The sequence below is a fragment of the Crocodylus siamensis genome, chromosome 3, assembly GCF_052110815.1.
Source record: "Crocodylus siamensis isolate JL-2025a chromosome 3, ASM5211081v1, whole genome shotgun sequence".
Lineage (NCBI taxonomy): Eukaryota > Metazoa > Chordata > Crocodylia > Crocodylidae > Crocodylus > Crocodylus siamensis.
The window spans coordinates 66,191,613-66,216,748 of record NC_143397.1 but is presented as its reverse complement, the minus strand read 5'-3'; positions in this window follow the sequence as shown (position 1 = coordinate 66,216,748).

Genomic DNA, 25,136 nt, shown 5'->3' with positions numbered 1-25,136 from the left:
GCTGCTGACAATCAAGATCCAGGGAGCATGAGCAGTATCCTGTGATCCAGCAGACAGACTGGGGGCCCGCACCCTCGGGAGGAGTCCAGCAGAGCCCCCAGGGGTGTGGGTGGGCCCCAGTCTGCCTGCTAGATCACAGGACACTGCTCCTGCTGCCTGGGACCCAGCGCTGCGATCAGCTGGGAACTGAGCCCGGCAGTGGGAGGTGCTTCCCCGCACTGGGCTCAGTTTCCAGCAGCTCACAGCCCTGTGGAACTCAGCCTGGTGGTGGGAGGTAGAGCACAGTGCCAGCTCTGCCCAGCTTCTGCCACCAGGCTGAGCTCCATGGGGTTGGTAGGGATGATTGGAGCACAACCAATGGGAGGTGGGAGGTGGGCAGAGCTGGTTCTGCACTCCCATCAGCTCCACCAGCCCCACAGAGCACAGCCCAGGCTCTCATCACCTGGCTGGCTGCTTCAAAATTTGAAACATTTCAAAACTTTCAAAACATTTTGACTGGCCTCGTTTCATTTTGAGGCTGTTTTGAAGCCCTTTATTTCATTTAGATTTCACTGTTTCAACCTCAAAACAAGTCAAAACAGTGTCGAAATGAAACAGCAGTCAAAGCTTCACACAGCTCATATATATATATATATATATATATATATATATATATATATGCTGAAATTATTTCAGTGTAAAATTTCAGTGTAAAAGTATTTCAGTGTAAAATTTCAGTGTAAAATGCAATATGTATGTATACATACATATACACATATGTTTATGTAGCTGTATATGTGTATTTACACACACATTGCATTTTACACTGAACTTGTACATTTTAAAAACTGAAGGTTTGAAATGAACAAATAATAAGAATTTATGACTTAATAGATACTCCATAATCAGAGAGCAACTTACAATGTCCAACTTACACTATGTTTGGAATCCTAACTGATCAGGAGTAATGACAGGAGTAATTCTAAAAATGCAGGCTTAAGCTGTTTTGCTCTTCTTAAAAGACAAGTAATTCAGGTCAAGTTAGCCTGTTTGAAATTAGACTTTACATCAGAAAACCCCAGTCCAGTTAAAAAGAAGATTTTGGGATGATAGTAGAGAGGGGAACCAAGAAGAATAATCTGAAACCTGTGGCTTAGTCCAAGGGAGGCCAATTTGCTGCCCCAGTGCAACAAGTGGCACGGGCAGCTTCTCTGTGTGGTGCATGACAGCTCTGGGAGTGGCAGATAGGGAGGAAGCAGAAAGCAGAGAAGTAGATCAGGCAGGAAGCGTAAGACAGAAAACAGAAGCAGAGCAAGAGATTAGGCAGAGGAAGGAGATCAAAGTGGCACTATGGGAGGGTGGGGCTAATTTGTGGTATATCTGCCCAAAAGGTTGGCCCCCACTAGTTGCTATAAATGATTAATGAGAAGATAAATAATGGTTTGGCATATCCTCTGTTATTAGCTATGAGTGACAACTGATATCTTCACATTTGAACCATGGTTTCCCCCACCTCTAAATAGTTCTGATAAAACACAACTTGAATTTGAAAAACCCCAATTTTAAATTTGAAAATGTAAAATCTGACAGGGTTTTAAATTTAGATGGCAGATTTGTGCCTTATAATCTAACCAAAGTGTGTGTGTGTGTGTAACGCACACCTGAGCAAGTTCCTGGTGTAGATTGACTGCAGTCCATTTCATTCACCTGAGTGTGGTGTGCCATCCAGAAACAGAAAGATATAGTTAACTATGTCACTCTAAAGTCAAATAGGCTAGCCAAAGTAGATATATCTATACAAATATATCTATACCTATATCAATATCGAATGGCAGCAAACTGCTTCCACTTCCTGGGACCCTGCAATGGGCCTCTGCTGCCCAGGGTGCTAGCTCAGAGGCTGGCAGGGAGCACTGGGACATGAAACAGCTGTCTCCTGGCCGGGGCTGGGACGTTACACCTGCTCCTGGGGGCTACCTGCTGCCAGGGCATAGACAATATCCCCCAATCCAATAGCAGCGGGCTCTTGGCCCTGGCTCCCTGATCAGGGAAGGGGATTTGGAAAGAGCTGCAGGCAAGGGGCAGACCCTAGCCACTGCCCAAATCTGTTGGTGGAGCAACTATCAGCTACCCCACCCCTGCAGCAATTTCCAAGCCCCATGCCTTGATCATGTAATTGGGGCATGGGGCTCAGACCTGCCCCTGACCAGGACAGTTCCCAGCCCCTGCCTCACAGATCAAAGACTGGGGAGCCTGTTCCATGCTCAGCTCTGTGAACATGGACCTGGGTGGGGAACAGGCTGGGGAGTTTGCTCCCCACTCATCTCCATGAGCATGGAGCTGGGCAGGGAACAAACTAGGGAGTTTGTTCCCCGCTCAGCTCAACAAGTAAGCTCCACAAGCTCTCCAGCCTCTTCCCCACCCACCTATGCACTCACAGAGCTGGGCAGGGAACAAGGCACCCAGACACTGCCAGCAGGGAGCTCCTAGTGGCAGCTCTGCACCACAGGCCCTTATCTCCCAGTGCCAGCTCCACAGTCACAGGGCAGGTGATGGGAAATCTTTATTTTCCAGTGCCAGCTCCACAACCAGCTGGTTGTGATGGCAGAGCAGGGGCTGGGAGATGAGCCTCTCCTAGCCCCCACTTCCCAATCGCAGTCACAGAGTGGGGGACTTGGAGCTCCCTGCTGCTGGGGCAGGGGGACATAGTTCCCAACCGGGCTCTGGTGGCAGAGATATCTCCTGCCCCCAGTGGACAGCTGACCATGAGCAGATTTGCTCCCAGTCAGGCTTCTATATGAGTGCTTACTGTGCTGTTACTTGTCGAAAGTAAATTTGCTACTTGCATTTGCAGGTAGCAAATTTGCTCACAGATAGTGAGTTTTACTGCTTAGTAAACTGTACTATACTACTGCTATACTACTGCACAGTTAAGTGTCTCACAGAAATTCCCGCTCAGTGCGAATCTACCCTGCCTTCTACTTTAAAACTCTGTCAGATTTTACATTTTCAAACTTCAACTTTAGGTATATAGTTAATACAAATAATACAGATATTGGAGTACTTTTCTGGGAAGATATATATTTCCATCACTCAATAACCTACAGCCATAGCAAATTGGTGCTCTTTTAGAATAGTTGAAACCTAAGTTGCAGAAGCACACATGCATCCATATATATTATAGATATGTCTATATATATGTATAGAGAGAGAGAGATCTGTATTAGGTGTATTATCTATATACCATATGTATTAGGGCTGTGCAAAGCTTTGGTTGATAATTTGATTCAGTGGAGATTCAGCCCAATTCACTGGTTGAATCTCTGAATCACATCAGGAGACCCTCTAATCTCTCAAATGAAATTGGAACTCTCCAAACTGATTCAGAGAGATTCGGAGAGATGAGATGATTGGGACATAGACACAGCTTTAAATGTTTTTTCTACATACCTCAAGGTACCAAGTGGCTCATGAATGCTGAGATGCTGGGGTGAATGGGACATGGGAGGGTCCTCAGTGTGGTTGGCAGCAGTCCAAAAAGTGGACCTGAAGCACTTCTAGTCCATTTCCGGATCCACTGGGGAGCGCACAGGGGGGACCCCCTTCCTGCCCCCATGCTCAGCAACTGATGCTTCCTGGGTCTGGGGGGGCACTCAAGGCCCCTGGGGCTGATCACTGCACTGGGAAGTGCAGGAGAGCCCCCCCAGCATGCTCAGCAGTGGACCCAAAAGTGGACCAGAAGTATTTCCAGTCCACTTCCAGGTTCGCTGATGAGCATGCAGGGGCCTCCCCAAGTTCATGTGGGAAACTCCATCCACCCCACCATCACAGCTTTCACAAACCATGCCTGGTACTTTGAGGTATGTAGAAAAAACATTTAAAGCTGTATGAACAATGAGTACGCCTCACGGCTGGCAGGGCATGGCGGTGGTGGGAGTGCAGCAGCAGTGGCAGAGCACAGCGTCAGTAAGTAGGGGAGCCACCACAGATGCCACCAGTGCTGTCAGTGGGGGGGGGGGGGTAGCAAGTGCCGACCTGGGATCGGCAACCACCCGCAGATGCCTCCAGCAGCATTGGCAGTGGCCAGTGGAGTTTGCGTACCGCCCACAGACACTGCCAGCAGTGTAAGTGGCGGGGTGGTGAGTGGTGACTGCCCACAGGCACCACCAACACTGTTGGTGGCACCTTTTTGTAGGGGGTGCACCACCAGGCTCAAGGGGTGCAAGTGCACCCACATGCACCCCCTACGCATTGCCCCTGACCCCTCTGCTCCCTGCCAACACACTTCTAACAATTTCAACAGTAGGAATATTTTTTTTTATTAATATGATGCATCAAATTCCTAACCCTATTATAGGGAAAACTTTCTTTTAATGAATTTTTCTTCTGGTCCTATTGAGATTCATTACAGTAAGAGTGCATTGTACATTAAGGACTAGATCTAAAGAAGGAATTATGGCTATTCAGTGTAGATGCCACACAACTTACCTTATACTTACCTGGCCCCTGGAGTAGATACCAAAGCCCAGAGGTACATAAATAAGTTCCTAAGGACTTAGTTAGATTTTAGGGCCTAGGTCCTAGTCCATCCATTAAGTGCCTAAGTAGATTTATGTGGCAGGTATTTCTTAGGGTGATATGTTTTATTAGACCAAGTGCGTAGTTAGGACAGAATTAGACAAGCTTTTTAATGTAAGACGTTCTTCATCAGGTCTGATCAGAACAAGCTAAACACAGCATAGTAAAAAATAGTTATAAAAGCAGGTGAGAGAAATTGTTAGGGGAAGCGAATACACAATTAGTAGAAGAGAAGAAACTCATTACTGGGTGATTAGGTTGTATCAAAAGGGAGAAGGATCGTTCTCACCTTTCACTTGTGAAAAAAAATCAGGAGTTGGGGAAATTATAATGTGCCATATAAACAGTATCAGTGTTTAGTCCTTGGTTCTTTGTGTCCCCCCAGTTTATGAATTTTTGTTCCCAAGTTCACTTTTTAAAGGTATTAGGTAGATGTTATGCTATTTTATAGCTCAGGAAAATGCAAAGAAACTTCTAATTCCGTCTCTGACTGTCCTTTATCATTTTATCTTTCTCATGAAATTTCTGTGCATCAACAAGTTTTGAAACCAAGTGATCTATCATAGTTGGTAGAGTTGTACAGAGTTGGCAATTCTTAAGCAAATCAGCTGCTCTCCATCCATGCTATAATGGTGTTGAGTGGTATATTAGGAGAGCCTTATAGAGATCTTTGTTATTCTAAAGCAAATTATTCACAATCCATATTGCGTGTTCTGCTTCCCCATTACTACATGGGAAATGTGGACCACTGGAGATATGCTGAAAGTCATACTGGGCTGAAACTCCTTAAATGCTGCTCCAGAAAATTGTGGACCATTATTTGTTCTCAAAACTGAAGGTATGCTATGGCACACATATATAATCTTCAACACCATTATAACTCAGTTGTGGTATTCTGGAACTGTGCCATTTCAAAGTAATGGCAGTAATAATAGTCAATAACAATGAGGTAAACAAAACCCTTCCAGGTCAGTAAGTCAGTTCCCAGCATTTGCCATGGATAATCTGGTAATTCAGTCATAAAACAAGACTCTGTAGAAACTAGTCAGTGTTCAATCCAAATCTTACCACTAGCCACCCATTTTGTATGTCATCACTGATGAAGGCCACCACTGTCTGATGATCTCTGACTTGACATCTTGTAGTACCCTGATGAGCTTCATGAATCCTCTGCAGGATCTCCTGGCATAAAGCAGAAAGTATAAGTTCTCTGTTATGGAACTTGACTAAATCTCTGACAACGTGGAGATTGAGTTTCTGTTGGTGGTACCTCACCAGCTCACAGTCTTTGAATCTTATTTGAGCCCATCCTACTAAGCGGAACTTCTTTATTTTTTGATAGAAAGGATCAGCTTCTTGGCTTTCTGGATCCTCATCTGTAATGAAACAGATAGGGGTATCCCCTCTGCAATAAGATCCACATAAACAGCAACATCTTGTGCTTGGAGGAGTTCTTCCAGAGACAGTGATGTCTGCAATAGTACCTTAGAGAAAGTATCTGCTGTTTGTAACTCTTTTCCTGGAGTGTATTCAATACTATAGGTGAATTTCAGCATTCTTAGATGAAATCTCTGGATTCTCAGTGGGAGTTCACTGAGAGGTTTGTCTACTAACAGGGATATGAATGGCTTATGATCTGTTTGTAAAGGTAAAGTCAGGCCACTGAGGAAAGTTCTGAGTCACTCACATGTCCATGTAACTGCTAGTGCTTCTTTTTCTATTTGTCTATGTCAAGTTTTAGATGGAGCAGGTACTCTTAACACAAGGCAATAGAGGCCAAATGGCCAGCTTCTCGAAGTTGTTGTAATACTCCTCCAAGTCCATTGGATGCTACAATACATGTACCTCGTGCTGGATCATATTAAGCTAGTGTGACAGGCAGCCTGCTTACCTGATAGCTGGTGGCCGGCATGAGCTCAGGGGGAGAAAAGCACACAACCCCACTCAAGGGGATGTATGCACAGCTGCTTGGGGTCAGCCCAGACTGAGGTGGCCAGGCTGCAATCCAACCAGCCAATGTCATGGCAGCCAGAAGGAGCACGTTGGAAAAACTGGGCTGAAGAACAGGCCGGAAAAGGAAGATGGGGAATGCACCAGGACTGAAGGGGAGAAAACACAACACCCTGCTCCCCACCCTTCCACAGCCAGAGCAGAGGACCTTGCCACAGTGGATGCTAGCAAGGTACAGCCCACACTGGGCCCCTTTTTTGAACAATGAAGGTATCCAAGTGGGATGGGATTGGGTGATGCAAAGGAGCTGGGCAGGAGAAAGCCATGCAAAGGCAGTCCACTGGTGGTCCAGGACCATCAGGGAAGACTATGGGCCAGGAGTGCCCCAGAAAGTGACTAGCCACTGTAAGTAGGATCATCCACATCCCTGTAGTGTGTATGTGTATATGTGTTGTGGGTGCATCTACACGTGCAATTAATTTGAAGCAATAAACTCTGAAGCAGTTTGCACCAGAGTAAACTACTCCCAGGTGCAGCATGTACACACACATCTGGGACAACAGCAATTTGAAACAGAGCAGAACAGTTTACGCCAGGGCCACTCCTGCTCTGCTGGCAGGGACACTGGGGGTAAGCCCTGGGCTCCAGGTGGCAGCGTTGGGCAGTGGCAGGGCACGAGGGTGCTGAAAGTCCAGAGCTATGTGGCTAGGCAGCAAGCAGGAGTCTGACCCCCTGCTGGCTGGGCTGACTGGGCACAATTTACACTCACAGTCAGCCACGGACAAGTGTCTTTAATTGCTTATTACCCCACTGTAAGATAGTACAGTCTTTGACAGTACTGTCTTCCAGTGGCATCAGTTAATTTACTGCAAACTAACTGCAGTGATCTAATTAATTAGTTTATTGTAGCAGAAGTGGACTTTTCATTAAGTGTAACTCTAGACTCTTGGAGTTTTCTGAATGTCGCATCCAGTCTTGTATTATGTTGTGCCTTGATGGTCCCAAAAAACAAAATGTCTTTCACATGACAAAGAACACCTGGGCCATCCAATATTTGTGACATCTGAAGCTGAAAGAATTCAGGAGCTCATGAGATCCGCAAAGGTAGCCATTTAAGTTGGTGTCATCCAAATGAAGTAATAGAAGTTGTTAGTTGGGGTGATTCAATAGCTAGAGGAATCTGCCAGAATCCTGCCCTAACTTTCAATTTTGTGAAGACCTTGGCTCCTGTAAGTTCATCCAAGGTGTGTTCCGCTGAAGGAAGAATATCTTTCTCGGCGCACATATTTGTTCAACTGTGTGAGGTCAATATATATCCTAAATTTTCCACAGGGTTTTGGCACAACCACCATGCCAGAACACCAAGAATTAGGTTCTTCAATCTTTGTGATTACTCTCATTTTCTTTCATTTGTGCTAGTTCTGCTTTTACATTGTCCATTAGTGGCAAGGGTACTCATATTGGTGTAGTTAATGCATATGGAACTGTGTCAGCTTTTAGGCATATCGTAATATTCACCTGATATTTTTCCAAAACCTGAGCAGATGAGTATTTGCTTCTTTAGTACTGCTCCAAGCATTTCTGATCCTCTATTTCATCCAGTTGATGGAAAAGTTGTAGTGCTTGTATGACTGGTAATCCAAAGGCACAGCAAGCATACAAATCACTTAGACTTCCTGGTCTATAGTTCTCTGCTTTAATGTGGTTTTTGCACTGAAGGATCCTAGTACTTTGAGGGTAATTTCTCCTGGTCCCCATAATCTTTTAGTAGGAGGAAGGAGGATCCCATCCCTTTGTTGGCTGTAGTAAATATCAGGCATAGTTGAAACTGCTGGTCCTGTATCAATTTTAAATTAAACTAACTCTCCATTCTATTTATTTTTGGTTGTAGTTTCTTGACAATGTGCATTGCATTCATATTAGCTGAGGCCTGATGGGCCTTTGAATCAATCTGATTTCCCTTTGTTGCTGCTTAATTAACTCTGATTGGTGGGCTTGTGTGATAGAGTATTAAATAAGAGAGTGTTAAATCAGGGTCCAACTGTAGCCTTTGTGAGAGGTCTTCATCATGAAGATCCACAACTAATCAGTCCCTAATTAGTTCTTCCTTGAGCTCCCCATATTTGTGAGATTCAGCCAATGTATACAAAGATGTAAGAAAGCTGACCACAGTTATAAAGGTTGCTGTTTATCAGGCCTGTGTGAATAGGGAAGTATTGGATTCAGATTCAGATTTGGTTGATTCAGGCGGGGTGAGCTGCAGTAGATGCCCTCATGGCTGCCCTGCCCAGCCCCAGCCTAGTCGCTTTAAAACCCCACTTAAAAAAAAAAAAGCCCCATACTAACTGGCTGCAGAAGCAGTGATGGGGGCCTCTGGGTGCTTGTGGCAGAGCTGCCCCCCTGCAGAGTGCGGGGCAGTGGGGACAGCAGGGATCCCCCCACCCCACCCAGTAACCATGTGGCAGCTGCCCCATTGCATGGGTGCAGTGTGGCTCGGCAGGGCACCGCACACTGTCTGGGAGATGAGACCACTCAGGCTGAGCAGTGCCAGGCTCTAGCTGACAGGTGGAGCCACCCCAGCTCCCAAACAGTGCACGGCACCCTTCCAAACCACACTGCACCTGTGCAATGCAGCAGTTGTCGTGCGGGTGCCAGGTGTGGGGGGGAAGGCATGAGCTTTCAGAGGCCTCAGTTGCTGCTGCCAGAGCCAGAGAGTACAGGGCTTTTTTGTATTTTTTGTTTTTTTAAGTGCCGGGAAGCTGGGTCGGGCAGAAGTGCCATCAGGGGTGGGGTTGGGTGAGGGGGGAGATCAGGAAGTAGGAGGTGTGGAGAGGGGCCAGAGGCTGGGGCCAGGTGGGGGCTGGGCTGGGCAGGGCAGCCACGGGGGTTTCTCCCACAGCTCCTCCAGCTGTGCCTGCCTCTGCTCCAGAGTGTGGAGCTGCGGAGGCTAAGCCCTTCTGCCACTTGCCCACCTGACATGGGGGGAGAGGGGCACAATGCAGGAGCGAATGACTCTGAGTGGCACCATAACCCCCATTCCCAGCACTACCACACCCACATCAGTGCTAGGAGCGGGGTCTCTGCCATGCTACCGCTTGCCAGCCAATGCAGGGGGGCGCAGGATGACGAAACAGCAGCGCCGGGACCAGGGGCTATGCCCTGCTGCTACTTGCCTCCTGCCTGGAGTGAGCCACGCCCACATCCCATGCCTGCCTCTCTCTCAGAGTAATGTGCCCCCCACCCAAGCTTCGCAGCTTGTCCCAGCTCCAGCCCCAATTCCTCCGTCCCACACATCCCTTCCTTCCCAGCTCTCCAACCCCAACAGACTTACCAGCTGGAGGCAGCTGTCAGCTGCCTGTTTAGTCTATGGCCAAATATCCAGTTCAGCTGAATCTTTTCCAAAGCTTTTCTAAATCAATCAATTTGGATGCTTTGAGTCAATTCAGACCTTTTACTTGGCTTCCCAATTCAATTCGGATTCAGAGATTTGGTACCCGAATCTGGCTGAATCTCCTCCAAACTGACTCACCTACTGAAGCTTCACACAGCCCTACTGTTTATGGAAAATGAATCTAGCTGGTTCATAAATAATTTCTTTTGCTCCCAAAAATGTTCATACCACATCAACACATTGCTTTTTCTCTGCATTTGTAAGAGACATCAAAATGTTATTGGCCTATTCCCCCAGGGAGTAGATGAGAGTACTTACTTGGTAAGGTTCAGACTTTTTGTCCAGACATGATACTTTCTCAAAGTGGTTAAAGCAACTCATTCATCTAGGCCACATTCCAGGGGGCTGGAAATCAAACTGTTGTGGTGGTGTAGCTTTAACTTCCTGCATTGTCCCTGTAGCCAGTCTGCCCAGAGCTGGACTCAGCTGCTCCTGGAGCTTGGCCTGTCATTTGGGAATCATTTGATTGCTGACTGATGTTTGTGTTCCTGTTAGCAGCAGGATTCAGCCATTCCTGTTACCATGTGCCATCTCACAGCTCAGGAAAAGGCAGGGAGACTTCTTGCTCAAAAGGGCTTTATTGCAACTGCAAACACATACGCAAAGATGGCTGACAACTTCCAGTTGATGTCTTGTCAGCTCTCAGGAAGGGAGTTAACCCTTACTACTACAGATTTCCCTTGAGTACAAGAATAGTGACATCAGAGAGAGAGTGGATGTTCTGTGAGAAATGTACTCCTCATGGCATGTGTGCATCTCTGTCCTTCATAACTTTTCTGTGAGAGTACATTGGTGCACAGTTCTGATTAAGATTCATCCACTTAATTGCCATGAGGGCATTTGGTGCATTGGATCAGATACATCACATTTTGGGGAAGAGTGTAGGACCATGGATTCTGATGGTTTTATTATGGGGATTGTTGATAATAGTGGCACTAGAAATGTGCTGACAGGTTAAGCTTTTCCTGCCAGGGCAAGGCTGTGTCCCACTTGATGACAGCTGGGCAATAAAGAGTTTGGTTCTATTGATGAGTTGGGCAAGGTTGTTTGAAAGCCAGGATTTGAGGCCCTGGGAATATTTCTGTCAAGATCAGATCTTTGTTGTACACAGACTGTAGTTGCTTGATGGTTCTGATTGGTTCCCATGTGGGGTGATGGATGACCACCAGGAGCATGCAGCCACACTGAATTTTCTTTTTGTATTGTAGCAGGTTACTGTGGGCTACTTGGATACCTCTTTGAAATGCGCAGTCTATTTCTCTGCTGAAGTGTCTGTGTTGAATAAAGGCAGATTTAGACTGGCCAGATAGGCATCATGAGTTTTCTCCTCTGAGCAAATATGTGGTATCTGAGAGCCTGGCTGTAGATTACTGTTGGTTTGAGGTTTTCCTTGTGTGCGCTTGGGATGATGACTAGTCTCATGGACATAGTATATGGTAGTCCGTGGGATTTCTGTATGTCATAGTTTATAGGATGCCATCTTGAATATGGTTAGTGATATCTAGAAGGTTGATGTTAATACAAGAGTATTGCAGAGAAATTTTGATTTAGGTGTGGTAGTTGTTAAACCTGTGAGGAAAGTTAATGAGTCTAGGTGTTCAGTCCAGATAATGAAAATATCATCTATATAAAGCAGGTATAGTGCAGATTTGATGGTGCCATTTTCTAGCATTTTTTTCTTTATGAAGAAGTTGCGTTATTGAGGGGCCATCTTTGTACCCATAGCTGTGCTGAAGTACAGTGTGACGATAGTTGAAAGTGAAGTTTCTGTGGGTAAGGAAAAATGAGTGATTTGTGCAACATATTGCAAATATGAGTTGCTCCAGTTTCTTCTAAGGATTTCAAGCAGGCAGCTGTACCTTCATGGTGTTGGAGTTTAGTGTTGCTGTCATCCATGGTTGCAAGTATGGCCTTCTCAGGTAGGAGACTGATGTTCTGAACTCTGTTGAGGAACTCTGTGGTGTCTAGAAAATTTGCTCTTTAAGTGACAAGTGATTTCAGAATAGTTTCTATGAATCCTGATTCTTCTTCAGCGAGGGTACTGCAGTTGAATATGATGGGTCTGCCAAGGTTACCTTGTTCATTCATCTTTGGGAGTATATAGAATATAACTTTCCTGGGACAGCAGAGTGGGGGATGTGTTGAAGTAGTTTTTCCTGAGGCTGATATGAGAAGGATTTAATGATATTTTTCATTTTCAGCGTGAATACTGGTCCTCGCCAAACTTTTTGTAGTATTTGGGGTCAGGGACTTGTGTATTGGCTTGATTGATGTAGCCTTGATGATTAAGGATGATGATAGATCCACTTTTCTTCACTGGTTTGATTATCATATGACTATTGGATCTTAGGGACTGTATGGCTTTTCTCTCTGAGGGAAACTTAGGTGCTTAATTGGACCTAAATGTGAACCTATTCTATTCTGCTAAAGCCCCTGAAAAAAGCACATTAACAGGTCTACTTTTGTAACACTCCATTCTCTAAATCTTAAAATTAAGTCACAAAAAACCCTCTTGGGTAACCATTTTGAGCAACTCAAGCAGAGTGAAGTAGGATAATACTTAGGCGCCTAATAGGTGGACTAAGATCTGTCTAAATCCCGGTTTAGGTACTTAAGCTTTCTTTGATTTTGAGCTTTACTTTATTTGATAAATATGTTTGATTTTGAATGGCAAACATATGTTTAAAGAAAATCTTATAGAAGTTTTCAAATTCACCATACAGTGTTGCTCTTTAGTTTATTTCAACTTTGTAGAAGCCCTTTTTGGCCTGCTAGTTTTTATTCACTGTTGTAAAGAACACTAACATAGGCATTTCTTTTAAAGAAAATAACCTGAATAATGCAGAGATAGATGTAGACCCCTGCTGTTTGTTTCTAGGCCCAAAATGAATCTCAATTATTTACAAAATATGGCTCCAATAGACTATAATTCATGGTTCTGGTTTCCTTTCTTTGTTGATTGGAAAAGAAAATACATCATAGTGAGCTAATGAAACTAGACTGCCATTGAAAAACATCAATTTCAGCAGTGCCTAAAGAATGGATAATAAAAATCAAATGCATAGATTCTGGTCAGATGCTACCATTATAAGTATTAAAGTGCCAAATTCCATTCTTAGTTCCTCTAACACAAATCTATTGAAATTGAATGTCACAAATTGCATTGTGATTTTTGATGTTAATGAAAATTGTGCTTGATTCAGAAATAAGTCATTAGTTAGGCACTTGGTATAAGACTTGCATAAGCATTTAAGGATCTATTTCCATCTTTAGGCACCTACATACCTTTACAATTCTGCGCTCTGTTCATAAATATTAGACAAATTAATTAGATTAATGAATCAATGGACTAACTGGCAACATCTACACATGTGCTTAACTATGGAGTAGACTAACTGACTACGGAGTAAAGCAGCACTGTCTACATGTGTGACGCTGTTAGGCTGTCTTACAGTGGGGTAATTAACTGTGATTAAACACACATGTAGAGGCTGACCGTGATCGTAAATTGTGCCCAGTTGCCCCGCCAGCAGGAAGCCAGACTCCTGCTTGCTGCCTAGCCTTATAGCTCTGGACTTTCAGCACCCTTGTGCCCCAGCCAACCCCTCCACTGCCCAACGCTGCTATCTCGAACCCAGGGCTTACCCCCAGTGTCCCTGCCAGCAGAGCAGGAGTGGCCCTGGCATAAACTGTTCTGCTCTGTTTCAAATTGCTGCTGTCCCAGATGTGTGTGTACATGCTGCACCTGAGAGTAGTTTACTCTGGCGCAAACTGCTCCAGAGTTTATTGCTTCAAATTAATTGCACATGTAGATGTACCCACAACACATATACACAGGGATGTGGATGCTCCTACTTACAGAGCTCCTAAATGGGAACAGATGAGATTTCTTTCTTGCAGGTCTTTATGAAGTCTGCAAGTATATAGCTGACAGAGTAGTCTATGAACAAGATTAAGCCATTGTGCATATTTTAGAGATCAACAAAGAGTTATACTCTTTTACATCAGCTCCCAGAGGAAACCTTAGGTGTGATGTGGTCTAAACTAATGAAACTTAAGTTTAGTATTTAATTGATTTAGCTTTGAATGGATGCACAGTGTATTACGCAACATTATTAAATTTATATAGGTGTGCATCATGGGTTTAGTTCATGACTTTTAAATTATCACAACTCAGTCAAACAAAAATATTTGTTGTCTACACTAAGGCTTTCTCAAAAAGCTATTTCCATGTCAGATTTCAACATGCAAGCTCTGGCTGTTTAAACGGAAGTGTTGTTCAAAAATAGGTCACAATATTTTTACACTGCGAAACATGTTTTATTTTTACACCTAATCTTTACCCCCTCAAAAACAGTTTGCTTAAACTTCAGGCAGAGTTTGAGCAGGAAACAGAAATATTTCAGAAAATGGCTTGAGTGGAAACCATTCTGCAATCTTAATTAAAGCATTTGAAAATGTTCCAGTTGTAATAGATGGGACAAAAACCTTCTACATTTGATCTCAACCTTCTATATTTAATTGTAATTTCTATATTCTTCCATGTTTCCTCCATTCATGCCTTCTTCAAATCATGTAGTGACCCCAAAAACTGACCAGAAGAGGTTATTCCCTCTCACCCCCACCCCCACCCCGCCACCCAAAAAAGTTGGGCATGAGGCCTGGCCAAGTTGTGATAGGGACTGAGGGCTAATGAGGCTTTACATCCCCTTCATGTTTCCTCACACATAATGCTGGGAGACTCCTGCTTGCTGCCAGGAGTCTCCCAGGAATAAGAGCCAATTCCAGTTCTGTATGAAACCTCCAGAAAACTCTGAGTTTTGCAGGCTGAAGCTAGTAATGGTGCCCAAGGAACTGTTCTGTCCTCTAGGAATCACTGGAGCATAGCACAACTCTGGTTTTATCACCATCTGCTTAAACACATCTGCTATGATGGAATTAGAAGTGGTATTAAAGCCAAATCATCCACAATTAGATGCTTAAGCAGATACTTCTTTCTGGCTTGTGACATCAGTGGGAATACTGGGGGCTAGAGTCAACCCCAAAAATCCTAGGGTCACTTTTCACTGACAAAATCCCATCAAAAAGGGGACACTGCATGCCTAACAACTGTTAAACACAAGAGTGGAATAAGATGCCACAACATGAGAGCTTCACACTGCCCTCCAAGAAAAATTAAAAATGGCTCTAACAAGTGTCTTTCGACTGATTAGTTATCAAGAAAGCAGGAAAGATGTAAAATGTAAGTGACACATTTAGAGTGACGCCATTAGAGAAGTTTCATTTCTTCATTTGTGATGTATGTAGAAATCCCACCAGTGGGATTAATTTTAAGAAATTCTCAAACTGCACTGATTTTTTCTTTTTTCCTGAATAAATCTGCAGTCTTTTATAGTAAAGGACCAGCCTGTTCCTGAAACAGCATTTTTCTGGGTTATTAATTATACAAATGATTCACAGTTATTTCCCAAACCTGGATGGAAATCTCAATAGGTAGTTCATGTTTCTGTTCCAGAAGGTGCACCCTTGTGAACAGAGAGAAGTAGTTTTTCACAAAGAGAAGATTATTTGTTCAGGTGGTAAGTCTGCAAGTCTCTGAAAACTTCTATCACAGCCAGGAATTCCAGTGAGTAGCAATAAGAAGCATGCAGGAGATTTTCAACAATAATTTCCATTCCATATTTAAAACAACATATAATTTTATTTTGCAAAACTAAACACTCAAAATGGTTTATGGTTTCCCATGAAACTTTAATTCTTCCCTATTATGTATCCATCAGATGCAATGAATAATGCAGAAGTTCTTTAAAAAAACATAATATGTGCTTATGTAATTAAAGACTGATTTATAATGTATATGGACAACAGAGAAGAATTAAGATTACAGAGCCATTTTAAATTTCAAAATGGTTGATTTAACAACCTAAAAACACATTTAAACTTTTTTATGTTATTTCCTAGGTTGTTTTGAGGGAAAAAATATAATTATGCACAATTGTACAAATAACAATTCTGTTCTATTCTCAGATAATTAGTAGTACATATAGTAGAGGCAAATATAAGAACACGGTTCAACCAGGGCTCAGGCTGGTAACAGTGTAAAGTACATCACAGACCTTCATTTATAAGTTTAAGCTGCTTACTGATGTTTTAAAAAACAAAAAAACCCAACCTGGTGCCTTACTTTAAACTCAGCTTGCCACCACACTGAACCCAGCACATGCCCAGAAGAGCCATTGTGTTAGTTGAACCCTGCTTTCCCAAAGTCTATATAGTCCGGGCACTTCTGTGGGGCTTTTTTGGTGCAGGGGTGTTTAAGTGCTCAGAGAGGCTGGAGGAGCAGGCAAGAGATGGGTCATGGTGGAGGTCTCCCCCCACGGTCACCTCCCTCGTCCTCCAACCCCCCCGTTGCCCCCTTCTCCAGCTACTTACCAGCAGGGAGTCCAGCAGGGAGTCCAGGTCCCGCTCCCTGAGGCAGTGAGTGGGGACTGCCTGAATCTTCAAAGCTCTCCAAATCTTTTCCAAATTGATTCGGAGAGCTTCAGATTGATTCAGACCTTTTTACTGGTCTCCTGATTCGATTCAGATTCAGAGATTTGGCCACCAAATTGGGCCTAAACTCCTCCAAATCAAATCAGCACCCAAAGCTTTGCACAGCCGCCCTAATAAACACCTCTCATTAGGAGATTAAAGAACTTGTCCAAAGAGTAGCTGAAGCTAATATGGGGAGACTGAGAAAGACTAGGCTGTCTGGGGATGCCATTTGAAAAATGTATTCTTCCCATTCCTGATTCTGAGTCAGTATTGTTAAAAGAAAACCACAATAACAAAAGAAAACAATTCAAGGAGTCTAGAACAGTTTATAAAAGAGGAAAAGTAAACAGTCAAGAGAGACTAGAAATGAAAAACTTAAAACAGAGCACTTCAAGTGACAATGAACAAATAAATTGAATCCTCATGGTTACTGTAATTTTATAGTTTGGTCGTTGGTAGTTCTATGTTGTTTTAGATATAAAACAATGTGGAGTACACTTCAATTGCTAAAGAATTGCCATTCTTTTGCAGACATATTGCCAAATCTTGGCCTCGTTCATCCTTGTCTGATTCTTGTAAGCTCAGCAATGTTCTTGTTTCCTCCATTCTAAAGACCACTGGCTTGCCAAGAAAATTGATTTCCATGCAGCAATTTATGCAACGTCTGTTGCCAATGTGCTATATTGTGCAAAGTGGGGAATTGCATAGACTTGAATTAGTCATTTACCAAGGGATATATTTGAAAAGTCTACTGCTGACCTGCCAAACTCATTGGTGGTGTCTACATTGAGATTTTTGTTACAATCTTTACCACTGCACTAATAGGTCTAAACAGCAGCAGTAAAAACACTGATAGCTGGTCCCACATTAACTATCATCATGAAAGTGGAGCTGGTAGTTTAGCAGCAAGGTATTTTATCAAAATTCTCACCATTGTTAGAACCAGTGTTCTAATTAAAAACTGTCGATTGTTCCTTAATTTATACGGTGATATATGACACAAAAGGAAGGAAAAACTGAAGCTCTTCATCCATACACCTCTGAATTCCACGTAGGCTTTTATTTTGCAAGCTCTATTACAAAAAGAGGTAAAACTGTCAAAATTGTTCATGTTTACAAAACATGTTCTCCCTTAAGGTTTAGCACTGCGTGTACTTGAATCCCAAGGAAGACTTATTTATCTTTTATTGCTTTTCCTTCATTCTTATTTTGTATTACATGGCTTTTGAGATCATTTTAAATGAAAGATACCAAATAAAGAAACTATTAGGAACTGGCCTAGAATCCAGATATTCAAAAACCATTACTTCTACTGCTGAAGTGATATAATCCTGTTTGCTACTAGCCATTGTAGGGGATTCCTACCAAATAGACAGAGGGGAAGAGCTTTTTATTTATGAGGTAAACTGGGATATTTGGCATCAGCAAAAGCCTAAAAAGCTTGGCTAGTATCCCAAACTTGCTGCTTCTGTGCAGGTAGCCTTCTGCATTCCAATTCTAGTTTTAGTTACAGCAGGCATCTGTCTTCTGTGGGAAACATCACTTTAATAACAATATAAGTTAAATGCTTTGGATAAAGATCTTAACCACAAGCACTTATCCCTGTAGAGTGGCCAAAATTCTAAATGCTCTTTCTGTCCTTTATCTTTGGTTTCCCAGTGAGTTCTCACAAAAGATAGTCTCAGCCAGTCTGTTGATACTGCTAAGCTGCAATGTTGGGGGACTTGAAAAGAGTGCTTTTGTGTTAGGAGAGTAGCTTTCTTTCTCCCTCTTGGGAGCAAGGGAATGAAAAGTACTAGAGTTGGAAGTAGAATTTGGGGTTCACAGTGTGACTTGCTTTAATATTTCTTCTTGACCTATTTAAAAGCTTTGAGTACAGTGTCTGTCTATGCAGTTGAAATAAAGAGAACTCCAAAGCGGGATCCACATTGCAAAGTCACTTCCAGGCCTGGATCCATGGTAGGAATGTCTTTACAGCTTGTCTCCTAACCCCAGGGGAGGCGCATTAAGGCCAAGCGTTAGTGAGGAACTAGTTAGGGAACTTCTGGAGGGACTGGATGTATTCAAATCAGCTGGTCCGGACAATCTCCACCCTCAAGAACTGAGGGAATTAGCTGCGGTCATTGTGGGACCTCTGGCATGGCTTTACGAGCACTCGTGGTGCTCTGGTGTGGTGCCAGAGGACTGGAAGAGGGCCAATGTGGTTCCCGTCTTCAAAAAGGGGAGGAAGGAGGACCCGGGAAACTATAGGCCAGTTAGTCTTACCTAAATCCTGGGCAAGCTTTTTGAGGGAATTATTCTGGCACATGTCCACGAGGGGCCAGCAGGGGAGATTATGCTTGGGGGAAACCAACGCGGGTTCATTAGAGTCAGGTCCTGTGAAACCAACCTGGTGGCCTTCTATGACCAGGTCACAAAAACCTTATATGCATGGGTAGCAGTGGACATAGTCTTCCTGGATTTCAAAAGGCCTTCAACACTGTTCTCATTAAGAAACTGGGGCACTGTGGTGTCGACACCTGCACAGTCAAATGGGTCGCCAACTGGCTGGAGGGCCACACCCAAAGAGTGGTAGTGGATGGGTTATTTTTGACCTGGAGGGACGTGGGCAGTGGGGTTCTGCAGGGGTCGGTCCTTGGGCCCGCACTGTTTAACATCTTCATCAGTGACTTGGACGAGGGGGTAAAAAGCACCCTGTTCAAATTTGCTGGTGACACTAAGATGTGGGGGGATGTGGGCATGCTAGAAGGGGGGAATAGTCTGCAATCAGACCTAGACAGATTACAGGGGTGGGCAAATGAGAATAGGATGGGATTCAACACTGACCAAGATGGGATTCAAGATGCTGCACCTGGGGAGGAAGAACCAGCACCATACCTACAGGCTCAGGAACTCCCTTCTCGTCAGTGCAGAGGCAGAAAAGGATCTTGAAGTCATCACTGATGCCAAGATGAACATGGGCTGGCAGTGTGGGGATGCAGTCAGGAAGGCCAACCACACCTTGTCATGCATCCACAGATGCATCTCAAGCAGATGCAAGGATGTGATCCTCCCCCTCTATGCAACACTGGTTAGGCCTCAGCTGGAGTACTATGTCCAGTTCTGGGTGCTGCACTTCAAGAGGGATGTGGACAACATGAAGAGGGTCCAGAGGAGGGCCACTCGCATGATTGGGGGCAGTAGGGCAGGCCCTTCAAGAAGAGGCTACAGGACCTGAATCTGTTCAGCCTCCACAAGAGAAGGCTGAGGGGGGATCTAGTGGCCTGTTACAAACTAGTTAGAGAGGACCAGCAGGCATTGGGAGAGTCCCTGTTCCCCCGAGCACTACCAGGAGTGACTAGGAATAACAGTCACAAGCTGGAAGAGGGTAGATTTAGGCTAGATATCAGGAGGCGCTACTTCACTGTCAGGGCAGCTAGGATCTGGAACGAACTTCCAAGAGAAGTGGTGCTGGCTCCTACCCTGGGGGTTTTTAAGAGGAGGCTGGATGAACACCTTGCTGAGGGTCGTTTGACCCCAGTACTCTTTCCTGCCATGGCAGGGGGTCAGACTCAATGATCTGCTCAGTTCCCTTCTGACCCTACAAACTATGAAACTATGAAACCCTGGGGCCACAGCAAACAAGAGTAAGACTTATTCATTTGCTCCCACTCTGGCACACCAAAAGACATGAACAACTGGTGCCTCCTGAGACTGGGGGGGGGGACCACTGTGGTAAGTGTTGAGTGGGGACCTGCTGTGGCTGCCAACGTCCATGTCAGCAGTGGTGAGCAGTGAGCAAGGACCGCCCACAGCTGCCGGTGTCAGTGTCAGTGGTGGCGAGTAAGCAAGGACTGCCCACAGCCAACACCAGTGGTCTTGGTGGCGAGGGAGGGTGGGTGTGGATGGCAACCGCCGATAGAAGCCGGTGGTGACTTTGGCAGCAGCTAGTCTCAGGGGAGAGCATGTGTCCTACCATGCCCCACCCCCACGTGCTCCCTGCATGTGTTGCCCATGCCCAAAGAATAGCAACTAGGGGTACACACAGAAGTGATAATTTTTGCCCAAACCTGCCACAGAAAACATTTTATAGCCATGACCAAACACAAGTGTATGACTGCAGACCACTTCAAAAATGGAAAGACAAAAAGCTGAACCCTCTTTGCATGAGGGTTCAGGTGAAGACATCACAAAACATAGCATCTTCTGTAACTTGTGTCTTTCTGCCTGACAGTCTCTGAACTCTTTTCAGAATGGGAGGGGGAAAAGGGAGTAGAGAGCATTTGTTCTGGGATGTTTTCAGCCCCTGCTAGAGAGTGGGGTGGATGTATTGGATCCCCTCGGAGTGGGAGTGGGGATCCAATTCACCCACCCCACCCTCCTGTGCCAGCTGGGGAACCCAAGGAAGAGCTCCCTCTTTTTCCCCACTCCCATTCTGAAAACAGTTCAGGCTGGCATGGAGGAGGGGCAGTTGCTAGGGGCTACTGCTGGGAATTAACAGTGAACTTCTATTTGGTCCCAGGAATCATTGCAACTCAGAATGCTTCGTGCAAAGTGTTCCGAGGTACAGCACAGTGCTACACTTCTGTCTACACCAGAGGTAGCTAATCCCTGGCACACGCACCGGAGTGTGGCACGTGAAGGCATTTTGCTTGGCACATGCACCTCAGGGTGGATGGTGGGGAAGGGGCCAGGGCTGTGCTCCCACAACAAGGATCCTTTGCAGCTCCCTCATCATCCATCCCTGACATACCAACATCTTACAAATTGAGGTTATGGGTGTTTTTGGTACTCTGTCCAAAAACACTGGTGACTCCTGGTCTACACCCTAGGTAGAATAGAAAGCATATAACAGGTCCATCCTCAGACTTGTTGCCTCAGAAGAGTCTGAGAGCAGGTCCTTCAGTCTGTTCTGAGTGCCTCAGGGCTCAAACAACTGCTCAGATTATTTTTGTTGACCTTAGCTTTTCTTTCCCCTTAACTGAAACACACTATTTAGAAATGAATACTGTAAAAATTGTATTTAGAAAATCCTGTAAAAAAATTATTTTGGTGTTCCCAAAATGAAACACTTTGTTTTGACAACCTCAAAATGAAATGCCAGGACATTTTCAAAGCTTTATCTTAGGTTTTTTTTATAAAAAATTCTTCACCGAATTTAGTTCAGTAGTTTCAGTTTCCTAAAGTCTTCTGTTCACTAACAAACTTTCACATAGCTCCAATGCCAACACCTCTCCCTGGCACCTCTTACTAATATGCTGCTTGACTAGGCAAATAAGTTCAGTTTTCTGCTTTGCCAGCTCAGAGATAATGATACATCCGTTCTTTTGTAAATCATATAGACAGCATTGAAAAAAAAGTGATATAACAAGCATTTATTATAATGATCATTATCATTTTTATTAATATTGAAAATTACTTATTTTACCACAAGGGGGGAAAAAAGAAAAGAAAACAAAAAGCAAACCCAGTGATTTTACCTGCCATTACATATAAACTCACTGTCAAAGAATGGAAACAGACTTGTATTATAACAGGCTTCTCATTTTGAACATGCAGGTTTTTTATTTGTTATATTTATATTAGAGTCACACCAAGAGCTCAGAGGGGATTGTGGGGGAGAGGGGTTGCCTTGTTTCCCCACCAGGTGCATGGTGCCATCCCTGTCCCAAACAGTTTTCTTTTCTCAAAAGCTAAATAATAAACAGAGGGAGAACAGAAAATAGCATACAGTAAAAGTGGCTGAAAGAATGACATGTGTACATGTTAAAGCATCTCAGTTCTTTCTTATGGTTGGAGTGAGATTGTTATCAAAGTATATCTGCCCTGAAGAATTTTCTACTCTCATTCTTCTTATATAGGTGTTAACAAAGAACTCTTTGGGTGAGTTCGATAGGAACATAGGAACTACTAGACTGGAACAGACACAAAGGACGTGGTCATCATGGGTGACCTGAACTTTCCAGACATCTGCTGGGAAGAGCAGTCAGCCAGGTCTGACCACTCATGTAGGTTCCTAGCTGAGATACAGGACCTCCATCTAACCACAGTTCTGCCAGAGGAGATGCCTTGTTGGACCTGGTCCTGGCCATGGATGATGACCTGGTGAAGGGTCTACGGGTGCTCGACCACCTGGGTGACAGCAGTCATTGCCTGCTGGAATTCACCATCCAGTGCAAGGTGGCAAAGGCCTACAGCAAGGCAGCAGCCCTGGACTTCAGGAGGGCAGACTTCAATGAGGTAAGGAGAATGGTTGGGGAGGCATTGAGGTCCTGGAGGTGAGAGAAGTCAGGTGTTCAAGAAGAGTGATCGTTCCTTAAGGAGACAATCCTCCAAGCCCAAAGGGAGGTAATCCCAACATGGATCAAAGCGGGCAAGAGGGCGCAAAAGCCCCCATGGCTCACCAAAAGCTATGGAAATGTCTCCTAGCTAAAAAGGAGGTGTACACCCAATGGAAGGGAGGGGCCATCACCAGGCAGCACTATACCTCGGTTGCTCAGGGTTGCAGGGGGGCGGTCAGAAAACCAAGGCAGAGATGGAACTGGAACTAACTACCCAGAGCAAGGACAACAAGAAGTCCTTTTTTAAATACATAGGGGGCAAAAAGAAGGTACCGGGTAATGTGGGGCCTCTGCAAGGCACACTAGGAAATCTGGTTGTTGCACCAGATGACAAAGTTAACCTATTTAACAATTTCTTTGCCTCCATTTTTCTGAGCAGGGACCGGGTCACCCTCCCCCCTGAAATCCCCAGGCCTAGGTTCAGTGAGGATCTAGTCAGGGAACTTCTGGAGGGACTGGACACATTTAAATTAGCTGGTCCTGATGATGTCCACCCCAGAGTGCTGAGGGAATTAGCAGAGGTCATTGCGGGACCCTGGCATGGCTTTATGAGCTCTCGTGGTGATCTGGTGTAATGCCAGAGGACTGGAAAAGGGCCAATGTGGTTCCCATTTTCAAAAAAGGGAGGAAGGAGGACCCAGGGAACTATAGGCCAGTTAGTCTTACCTCAATCCTGGGTAAGCTTTTTGAGAGAATTATCCTGGTACATGTCCACAAGGAGCCTGCAGGGGAAATTATGCTTAGGGGCAACCAACATGGGTTCATTAGAGGCAGGTCCTGTCAGACCAACCTGGTGGCCTTCTATGACCAGGTCACAAAATTCTTAGATGCAGATGTAGCAGTGGACAGAGTATTTCTGGACTTTAGGAAGGCCTTTGCCACTGTCTCTCACCCCATTTTTTTAAAAAAATGAGGAAACTATGACATTGACACCTACACAGTCAATTGGGTCACTAACTGGCTGGAGGGTCGCACCCAGAGAGTGGTGGTGGACAGGTCCTATTCAACCTGGAGGGATGTGGGCAGTGGGGTTTCTCAGGGCTTGGTCCTTGGGCCTGCACTGTTCAACATCTTCATCAGTAACTTGGGAGAGGAGGTAAAAGCACCCTGTTCAAATTTGCATATGACACTTAAGATGTGGGGGGAACTGGGCACTCTAGAAGGGAGGAATAGTCTGCAGTTGGAACTATACAGGTTACAGGGGTGGGCGGATGAGAACAGGATGGGTTTCAACACTGACAAATGCAAGGTACTGCACCGGGGGGGAAGAACCAGCACCATACCTATAGGCTCAGGAACTCCCTTCTCATCAGTGCAGAGGCAGAAAAAGATCTTGGAGTCATCATTGATGACAAAATGACCATGGGCCAGCAGTGTGGGGAAGCGGTCAGGAAGGCCAATTGCACCTTGTCATACATCCACAGATGCATCTCGAGCAGGTCCAAGGAGGTGATACTCCCCTTTTATGTGACCCTAGTCAGGCTGCAGTTGGAGTACTGCATCCAGTTCTGGGCACTGCACTTCAAGAAGGATGTGGACAACATGGAGAGGGTCCAGAGGGGGGCGACTCGCATGGTCAGGGGGCAGCGGGGCAGGCCCTACAAGGAGACGCTAAGGGACCTGAACCTGTTCAGCCTCCACAAGAGAAGGCTGAGGAGGGATCTAGTGGCCTGTTACAAACTAGTCAGAGGGGAGCAGCAGACACTGGGGGAGTCCCTGTTCCCCTGAGCACTACCATGAGTGACTAGAAATAACGGTCACAAGCTGGCAGACGGTAGATTCAGGCTAGATATCAGGAGGTGCTACTTCACTGTCAGGGCGGCTAGGATCTAGAACCAACTTCCAAGAGAAGTGGTGCTGGCTCCTACCCTGGCGGGTCTTTAAGAGGAGGCTAGACAAACACCTCTACAAGTACTCGTTTGACCCCAGTACTCTTTCCTGCTGTGGCAGAGGGTTGGACTTGATGATCTGCTTAGGCCCCTTCTGATCCTACCAACTATGAAACTATGGTCCACCCACATAACCAGTATTTTCTCTGACAGCAGCTAGTACTAGATGCCTTTAGAGAAGGCCAAAGAACCACAAGTATGAAGATACAGGATAATCTCTCCCATATCAGATTTTATCTCAATCTCTAATAGTTTGAGATTGGCTTAAATCTAGGAACCAGTGGTGACATGTAACACGGGGTGAATGTGAATCCTATGAGAGCACTGGTGCACCCCCGATAGGCCACACTCCCCACTTAGGCTATGGATGGGGGGCAGGTGGGAATGCCAGTTCCCCCTGCTCCCCGCAAGCACCAGCTGGGGAATGCGAATGGT